The sequence below is a fragment of the Oncorhynchus clarkii genome, chromosome 24, assembly GCF_045791955.1.
Source record: "Oncorhynchus clarkii lewisi isolate Uvic-CL-2024 chromosome 24, UVic_Ocla_1.0, whole genome shotgun sequence".
NCBI classification, from domain to species: domain Eukaryota; kingdom Metazoa; phylum Chordata; class Actinopteri; order Salmoniformes; family Salmonidae; genus Oncorhynchus; species Oncorhynchus clarkii.
This window is the reverse complement of record NC_092170.1, coordinates 42,717,685-42,727,684: the sequence shown is the minus strand read 5'-3', so window position 1 is coordinate 42,727,684 and position 10,000 is coordinate 42,717,685. Positions and strand designations below refer to the sequence as shown.

The 10,000-nt window shown below is 46.8% G+C and overlaps 1 protein-coding gene across 2 annotated transcripts in view; it reads right to left on the bottom strand.

The window, feature by feature from the left end:
- The window catches only part of LOC139383000 (tyrosine-protein kinase receptor UFO), an 81,200-nt gene that overhangs the window by 40,558 nt on the left and 30,642 nt on the right, over positions 1-10,000 (bottom strand). The gene's annotated exons all lie outside the window — the stretch shown is intronic.

Genomic DNA, 10,000 nt, shown 5'->3' with positions numbered 1-10,000 from the left:
TTACGGTCATCGCCCATCCTGTTACGGTCATCGCCCACCCTGTTACGGTCATCGCCCACCCTGTTACGGTCATCGCCCACCCTGTTACGGTCATCGCCCACCCTGTTACGGTCATCGCCCACCCTGTTACGGTCATCGCATGAAGAAGTGGACCAAAGCGCAGCGTGGTAAGTGTTCATGATTTATTAAAAGAACTGAACACTGAATAACAAAAACAACAAAGAGAACGAAACCGAAACAGTTCTGTCTGGTGCAGAAACACAAAAACAGAAAACAACGACCCACAAAACACAGGTGGGAAAAGGGCTGCCTAAGTATGGTTCTCAATCAGAGACAACGATAGACAGCTGTCCCTGATTCAGAACCATACCCGGCCAAACAACACAGAAATAGAAAACATAGAACACAAAACATAGAATGCTCACCCCAAATCACACACTGACCAAACCAAAATAGAGACATAAAGAGGACCTCTAAGGTTCAGGGCGTGACAGTATTGAAATGTAATAAATAAATACTTTATTTATGTAAGTATTCAGACCCTTTGCTATGAGACTTGAAATAGTACAACGTAAAACACAGAATAATGCACGCAGAGCCGAAACAGACCGATACCCACTTCTGTTAATGCAGAAGTGGCTTGGGGACACATCTCAGAATGGACTTTAACCCGATCCTACATCTCTGGAGAGACCTGAAAATATCTGTGCAGCGACGCTCCCAATCCAACCTGACAGAGATGAGAGGATCTACAGAGAAGAAAGGGAGAAACTCCCCAAATACAGGTGTGCCAAGCTTGTAGCGTCATACCCAAGAAGACTCAAGGTTGTAATCGCTGCCAAAGGTGCTTCAACAAAGTACTGAGTATAGGGTCTGAATATGTATGTAAATGTGATATTTCAGGCTAACATCAACAGCTAACAGTTATTAGCTATCAGATCAGGGTGTGGTTGGGGATACAGGAGCCACATCTGTGCTAGGGGTTACAGGCCAAGATCTAGGGGCCAGGGGTTAGGATGTAGTGGGCTGGCCATCCCTGGGTTGTTTTGACAGCTTGCAGCCTGTAGATGAGTGGCCGGCTGGGAAGAAAAGATGGGGGGGAAAATGGACTGGGGAGGAGAGGAGGGAAAGGAGGGAGAGGAGGGTGAGGAGGGAAGGGAGGGTGAGGAGGGAGAGGAGGGTGAGCAGGGAGAGGAGGGAGAGGAGGGTGAGGAGGGAAAGGAGGGGGGGTGAGGAGGGTGAGGAGGGAGAGCAGGGGAGGAGGGAGAGGAGGGAGAGCAGGGGAGGAGGGAGCGGAGGTGAGGAGGGAGAGCAGGGAGAGGAGGGTGAGGAGGGAAAGGAGGGGGGGTGAGGAGGGTGAGGAGGGAGAGCAGGGGAGGAGGGAGAGGAGGGAGAGCAGGGGAGGAGGGAGCGGAGGGTGAGGAGGGAGAGCAGGGAGAGGAGGGAGAGCAGGGGAGGAGGGAGAGGATGGTGAGGAGGGAAATGAGGGAGAGGGTGAGGAGGGAGAGCAGGGGAGGAGGGAGAGGAGGGTGAGGAGGGAGAGGAGGGAGAAGAGGGATAAGAGGGAGGGGAGGGTGAAGAGGGAGTCAGACAATGTAAAGAATGTGTCTTTATTAAGGCTTAAAGGATGTTTAAGGACTCAAGGACTAAACCAGACAACACTGCAAAGAGCAGCCAGAAAGAGTGATTCAGAATGCTGTTCAGAAGACTCTGTCTACTGGGTCTCTACTGGGTCTCTACTGGGTCTTCTGGGTCTCTACTGGGTCTACTGGGTCTCTACGGGGTCTACTGGGTCTCTACTGGGTCTCTATTGTCTCTACTGGGTCTCTATTGTCTCTACTGGATCTCTACTGGGTCTCTACTGGGTCTCTACTGGGTCTACTGGGTCTCTACTGGGTCTCTACTGTCTCTACTGGGTCTCTACTGTTTCTCTACTGGGTCTCTACTGTCTACTGGGTCTCTACTGTCTCTACTGGGTCTATACTGTATCTCTACTGGGGCTCTACTGGAGCTCTACTGTCTTTGATGGGTCTCTACTGGGTCTCTACTGTCTCTACTGGGTCTCTACTGGGTCTCTACTGTCTCTACTGTTTCTCTACTGGGTCTCTACTGGGTCTCTACTGTCTCTACTGGAGCTCTACTGTCTCTACTGGGTCTCTACTGGAGCTCTACTGTCTCTACTGGGTCTCTACTGTCTCTACTGTCTCTACTGGGTCTCTACTAGGTATCTACTGTGTCTCTACTGTGTCTCTATTGTCTCTACTGGGTCTCTACTGTGTCTCTACTGGAGCTCTACTGTCTCTACTGGGTCTCTACTGTCTCTACTGGGTCTCTACTGTCTCTACTGTGTCGCTACTGTGTCTCTATTGTCTCTACTGGGTCCCCACTGGGTCTCTACTGTCTCTACTGGGTCTCTACTGGGTCTCTACTGTCTCTAATATGTCTCTACTGTTTCTACTACTACTGGCTACTGGGTTTCAACTGTCTCTCTACTGGGTCTGTACTGGATCTCTACTGGGTCTCTACTGTGTCTCTATTGTCTCTACTGGGTCTCTACTGTCTCTAATATGTCTCTACTGTTTTTACTACTACTGGCTTCTGGGTTTCAACTGTCTCTCTACTGGGTCTGTACTGGATCTCTACTGGGTCTCTACTGTGTCTCTATTGTATATATACTGTATCTCTACTGGGTCTCTACTGTATCTCTACTGGGTCTCTACTGGGTCTCTACTGTGTCTCTACTGTGTCTCTATTGTCTCTACTGGGTCCCCACTGGGTCTCTACTGTCTCTACTGGGTCTCTACTGGGTCTCTACTGTCTCTAATATGTCTCTACTGTTTCTTCTACTACTGGCTACTGGGTTTCAACTGTCTCTCTACTGGGTCTGTACTGGATCTCTACTGGGTCTCTACTGTGTCTCTATTGTCTCTAATATGTCTCTATTGGGTCTCTATTATCTCTACTGGGTCTCTATTGTCTCTACTGGGTCTCTACAGTGTCTCTATTGTCTCTACTGGGTCTCTACTGGGTCTCTAATATGTCTTTACTGTTTCTACTACTACTGGGTCGCTTCTGGGTTTCTACTGTCTCTCTACTGGGTCTCTACTGTGTCTCTATTGTATCTCTACTGGGTCTCTACTGGGTCTCTACTGTATCTCTACTGGGTCTCTACTGGGTCGTTTCTGGGTTTCTACTGTCTCTCTACAGTCTCTACTGTGTCTCTATTGTATCTCTACTGTATCTCTACTGGGTCTCTACTGGGTCTCTACTGGGTCTCTACTGTTTCTCTACTGTCTCTCTACTGGGTTTCTATTGTATCTCTACTGGGTCTCTACTGTATCTCTACTGGGTCTCTACTGGGTCTCTACTGGGTCTCTACTGTTTCTCTACTGTCTCTCTACTGGGTTTCTATTGTATCTCTACTGGGTCTCTACTGGGTCTCTACTGGGTCTCTACTGTTTCTCTACTGTCTCTCTACTAGGTTTCTATTGTATCTCTACTGTTTCTCTATTGGGTCTCTACTGGGTCTTTACTGGGTCTCCACTGTGTCTCTATTGGGTCTCTACTGGGTCTTTACTGGGTCTCCACTGTGTCTCTACTGGGTCTCTACTGGGTCTCTACTGGGTCTCCACTGTGTCTCTACTGGGTCTCTACTGTCTCTACTGTCTCTAATATGTCTCTACTGGGTCTCTACTGGGTCTTTACTGAGTCTCTACTGGGTCTCTATACTGTCTCTACTGGGTCTCTACTGGGTCTTTATTGTATCTCTATTGTCTCTACTGGGTCTCTACTGGGTCTTTATTGTATCTCTATTGTCTCTACTGGGTCTCTACTGGGTCTTTATTGTATCTCTATTGTCTCTACTGGGTCTCTACTGTCTCTACTGTCTGTACTGTGTCTCTACTGTGTCTCAGCACTGATGGAGGAACAAAGAGACACAAAGTTCTCTCTCCCTCTCTCTTTCATGTCCCCTCTCTCTCTCTCTCTCTCTCTCTCCCTCAATCCTTTTCTTTCTCTCCCCTCTCTCTTTCATGTCCCCTCTCCCTCTCTCTCTCTCTCTCTCTCTCTCTCTCTCTCTCAATCCTTTTCTTTCTCTCTCCCTCTCTCTTTCATGCCCCCCCCCCTCTCTCTCTCTCTCTCTCTCTCTCTCTCTCTCTCCCTCAAGCCTTTTATTTCTCTCTCCCTCTCTCTTTTATGTCCCCTCTCTCTCCCTCAATCCTTTTCTCTCTCTCTCTCTCAACCCTTTTCCTTCTCTCCTTCTCACCACTTGTACCAGAGAGAACCCTCCCCAATAACATGCTGAAAATAGCACTAGGAATATGTGTGTGTGTGTGTGTGTGTGTGTGTGTGTGTGTGTGTGTGTGTGTGTGTGTGTGTGTGTGTGTGTGTGTGTGTGTGAGGAGACCACGGTGCTCATTTCCTTTGTTGCAGTTCGAGAATTTAAAGCGTTCTTTGTCTTTGCTTCTTGCTCTCTCTAACACACACACACACACACACACACACACACACACGCCCAGGCTGTGGGCGGAGGGAGGGAGCAGCATAGATGATGTTATCAGGAAGTGTTTGAGGCTGATTGTTTCCACATGTGGCCCTGCTCTCTCTCTCTCTCTCTCTCTGCTCTCTCTCTGTCTCTCTCTCTCTGTTCTCTCTCTCTCGCTGCTCTCTCTCTCTGCTCTCTCTCTCTGTCTGTTCTCTCTGTCTGTTCTCTCTCTCTGCTCTCTCTCTCTCTGCTCTCTCTCTCTCTGCTCTCTCTGTCTCTGCTCTCTCTGTCTCTGTCTCTCAATTCAATTCAATTCAAGGGTTTTATTGGCATGGGAAACATGTGTTAACATTGCCAAAGCAAGTGAGGTAGATGAAATATAAAGTGAATATATAAAGTGAAATAAACAATAAAAATTAACAGTAAACATTACACATACAGAAGTTTCAAAACAATAAAGACATTACAAATGTCATATTATATATACAGTGTTTTAACAATGTACAAATGGTTAAAGGACACAAGATAAAATAAATAAGCATAAATATGGGTTGTATTTACAATGGTGTGTGTTCTTCACTGGTTGCCCTTTTCTCGTGGCAACAGGTCACAAATCTTGCTGCTGTGATGGCACACTGTGGAATTTCACCCAGTAGATATGGGAGTTTATCAAAATTGGATTTGTTTTCGAATTCTTTGTGGATCTGTGTAATCTGAGGGAAATATGTCTCTCTAATATGGTCATACATTGGGCAGGAGGTTAGGAAGTGCAGCTCAGTTTCCACCTCATTTTGTGGGCAGTGTGCACATAGCCTGTCTTCTCTTGAGAGCCATGTCTGCCTACGGCGGCCTTTCTCAATAGCAAGGCTATGCTCACTGAGTCTGTACATAGTCAAAGCTTTCCTTAATTTTGGGTCAGTCACAGTGGTCAGGTATTCTGCCGCTGTGTACTCTCTGTGTAGGGCCAACTAGCATTCTAGTTTGCTCTGTTTTTTTGTTAATTCTTTCCAATGTGTCAAGTAATTATCTTTTTGTTTTCTCATGATTTGGTTGGGTCTAATTGTGCTGCTGTCCTGGGGCTCTGTAGGGTGTGTTTGTGTTCGTGAACAGAGCCCCAGGACCAGCTTGCTTAGGGGACTCTTCTCCAGATTCATCTCTCTGTAGGTGATGGCTTTGTTGTGGAAGGTTTGGGAATCGCTTCCTTTTATGTGGTTATAGAATTTAACGGCTCTTTTCTGGATTTTGATAATTAGTGGGTATCGGCCTAATTCTGCTCTGCATGCATTATTTGGTGTCCTACGTTGTACACAGAGGATATTTTTGCAGAATTCTGCGTGCAGAGTCTCAATTTGGTGTTTGTCCCATTTTGTGAAGTCTTGGTTGGTGAGCGGACCTCAGACCTCACAACCATAAAGGGAAATGGGCTCTATGACTGATTTAAGTATTTTTAGCCAAATCCTAATTGGTATGTTGAAATTTATGTTCCTTTTGATGGCATAGAATGCCCTTCTTGCCTTGTCTCTCAGATCGTTCACAGCTTTGTGGAAGTTACCTGTGGCGCTGATGTTTAGGCCAAGGTATGTATAGTTTTTTGTGTGCTCTAGGGCAACAGTGTCTAGATGGAATTTGTATTTGTGGTCCTGGTGGCTGGACCTTTTTTGGAAAACCATTATTTTGGTCTAACTGAGATTTACTGTCAGGGCCCAGGTCTGACAGAATCTGTGCATAAGATCTAGGTGCTGCTATAGGCCCTCCTTGGTTGGTGACAGAAGCACCAGATCATCAGCAAACAGCAGACATTTGACTTCGGATTCTAGTAGGGTGAGGCCGGGTGCTGCAGACTTTTCTAGTGCCCGCGCCAATTCGTTGATATATATGTTGAAGAGGGTGGGGCTTAAGCTGCATCCCTGTCTCACCCCACGACCCTGTGTGAAGAAATGTGTGTGTTTTTTGCCAATTTTAACCGCACACTTGTTGTTTGTGTACATGGATTTTATAATGTTGTATGTTTTTCCCCCAACACCATTTTCCATCAGTTTGTATAGCAGACCCTCATGCCAAATTGAGTCGAAGGCTTTTTTGAAATCAACAAAGCATGAGAAGACTTTGCCTTTGTTTTGGTTTGTTTGGTTGTCAATTAGGGTGTGCAGGGTGAATACATGGTCTGTTGTACGGTAATTTGGTAAAAAGCCAATTTGACATTTGCTCAGTACATTGTTTTCATTGAGGAAATGTACGAGTCTGCTGTTAATGATAATGCAGAGGATTTTCCCAAGGTTACTGTTGACGCATATTCCAGGGTAGTTATTGGGGTCAAATTTGTCTTATAGAGCCAAAAAGATTGGAGAAGTGGTTTACCCATACATCTCCATTTTGGATAGATAATTCTTCGTGTTTTTCTCTCTCTCTGCTCTCTTCTCTCTCTCTGCTCTCTCTCTGCCCTCTCTCTCAATTCAATCCAAGGGGCTTTATTGGCATGGGAAACATGTTAACATTGCCAAAGCAAGTGAGGTAGATAATATACAAAAGTGAAATAAACAATAAAAATGAACAGTAAACATTACACTCACAGAAGTTACAAAACCTCTCTATCTGCTCTCTCTCTCTCTCTTTCTCTCTTTCTCTCCCCCTCTCTCTCTTTCTAAAAAACAATATAAGTGAACAGTAAATGTTACACAGACATTACAAAGGAATAAAGACATTTAAAATGTCATATTATGTCTATATACAGTGTTGTAATGATGTGCAAATAGTTAGATTTGGTTAGATTGTAAGGATTCTTCATTGAACTGATTTCTGACTTGTTGTTCCTTTATTTTACATTGTATTTCTGTATAGAGACCCAGAAAACATGGACCTATCTCTTCACTATGGTCAATCACTATGTTTCTGGTTTCTCTATTTATTTCGTAGGTTTTCGCATTCTTCATCAAACTAAACTCAGTTTTTAAGGCCCCCTGTCCTTCAAAGATAGAGCCATTACAGAGCAGAGCATGTTGTCCTTCAAAGATAGGGGGCCATGGGTGATGGTCGGATTCGCGTTTATCGCTGAGGCCTGTGCTCTGGAGCGGGATCGATTTGAAGGTGGAGGGTCCGTCGTGGTCTGGCGCGGTGTGTCACAGCATCATCGGACTGAGCTTGTTGTCATTGCAGGCAATCTCAACGCTGTGCGTTACAGGGAAGACATCCTCCTCCCTCATGAAGTACCCTTCCTGCACGCTCATCCTGACATGACCCTCCAGCATGACAATGCCACCAGCCACACTGCTCGTTCTGTGCGTGATTTCCTGCAGGACAGGAACGTCAGTGTTCTGCCATGGTCAGCGAAGAGCCCGGATCTCAATCCCATTGAGCACGTCTGGGACCTGTTGGATTCGGAGGGCGAGGGCTACTTCTGATTTTGACCCCCCCCCCCCCTTTGTTCAGAGACACATTATTCCATTTATGTTAGTCACATGTCTGTGGAACTTGTTCAGTTCATGTCTCAGTTGTTGAATCTTGTTATGTTCATACAAATATTTACACGTGTTAAGTTTGTTGAAAATAAACGCAGTTGACAGTGAGAGGATGTTTATTTCATTTGTCATTGTTGTTCATTTTCTTAGGTTGTCTGCTCTATACCAAATTACCATACCACCTTGAGCCTCTTCCCTGTATCACACCTGGTAGTGTGGTGGATGGGACTACCAGCTCTCTGTAACCTAGAGGGCAACCAGTGGGTCCGTCTCCTCTATACCACCCACCTGGTAGTGTGGTGGATGGGACTACCAGCTCTCTGTAACCTAGAGGGCAACCAGTGGGTCCGTCTCCTCTATACCACCCACCTGGTAGTGTGGTGGATGGGACTACCAGCTCTCTGTAACCTAGAGGGCAACCAGTGGGTCCGTCTCCTCTATACCACCCACCTGGTAGTGTGGTGGATGGGACTACCAGCTCTCTGTAACCTAGAGGGCAACCAGTGGGTCCGTCTCCTCTATACCACCCACCTGGTAGTTTGTTGGATAGGACTACCAGCTCTCTGTAACCTAGAGGGCAACCAGTGGGTCCATCTCCTCTATACCACCCACCTGGTAGTGTGGTGGATGGGACTAACAGCTCTCTGTAACCTAGAGGACAACCAGTGGGTCTGTCTCCTCTATACCATCCACCTGGTAGTGTGGTGGATGGGACTACCAGCTCTCTGTAACCTAGAGGGCAACCAGTGGGTCCATCTCCTCTATACCACCCACCTGGTAGTGTGGTGGATGGGACTACCAGCTCTCTGTAACCTAGAGGGCAACCAGTGGGTCCGTCTCCTCTATACCACCCACCTGGTAGTGTGGTGGATGGGACTACCAGCTCTCTGTAACCTAGAGGGCAACCAGTGGGTCCGTCTCCTCTATACCACCCACCTGGTAGTGTGGTGGATGGGACTACCAGCTCTCTGTAACCTAGAGGGCAACCAGTGGGTCCATCTCCTCTATACCACCCACCTGGTAGTGTGGTGGATGGGACTACCAGCTCTCTGTAACCTAGAGGGCAACCAGTGGGTCTGTCTCCTCTATACCATCCACCTGGTAGTGTGGTGGATGGGACTACCAGCTCTCTGTAACCTAGAGGACAACCAGTGGGTCCGTCTCCTCTATACCATGTCTCACACCTGGTAGTGTGGTGGATGGGACTACCAGCTCTCTGTAACCTAGAGGGCAACCAGTGGGTCCGTCTCCTCTATACCATGTTTCTTGTAGGATGACAATGTCTGTTTTCAAATTTATTAGACGAAGTCCAGGTTCCCGCGCTTTAGGCCAAAAGCAGATGACCTCTGACCTTGTATATTCCAGGATGAGATAGTAAAAGCTTTGTGTTTCATAGTGTCTAGTGTTGTTTAGTGTCTAGTGTTGTTTAGTGTCTAGTTGATTTAGACTCGAGCCGTTACAGAGCAGAGCATGTTGAGCATCTATGAGGCCAGTCGTTGTTCTGGAAACAGAGTTCAGTTCAGGAGAGGTTGTAGTTTTATGAGGAAATTATTCCCTTTTGTTTTTCACCCACCCGGGTGTCTTGAGTTCACGTCAGGTAATCCGGCCCTAACCCTCGATGAGCTTAATCAGCATATTTAATCTGTCCCTCTCTCTCTCTCTCTCTCTCTCTCTCTCTCTCTGTCTCTCTCTCTCTCTCTGTCTCTCTTTCTGTCTCTCTGTCTGTCTCTCTCTCTCTCTCTCTCTCTCTCTTGCCCCGTTGTTCCCTCTTATCTTTCTCTGATATCTCTCTGGGGGGGTCAAAGTGGGGCTTTGGGGAAAAAAAAGCTAAATGCATGTTGTTGTTTTTTAAAGTCCCCTTCCTCTTTCATCTCACTCTTTCTCCCACCATTTCTCTCGCTCTTAAAATTTTCCCACAGTGCTTGGCTGTATTTCATCCCCATGAAGTCACAGGTCATCTGGGGTTGGGAAAAGGGGACCACTGAGGAAGGAGGAGGGGAGAGGAGAGGATGGGAGAGGAGAGGAGAGGAGAGGAGAGGAGGGGAGGGGAGAGGAGAGGAGA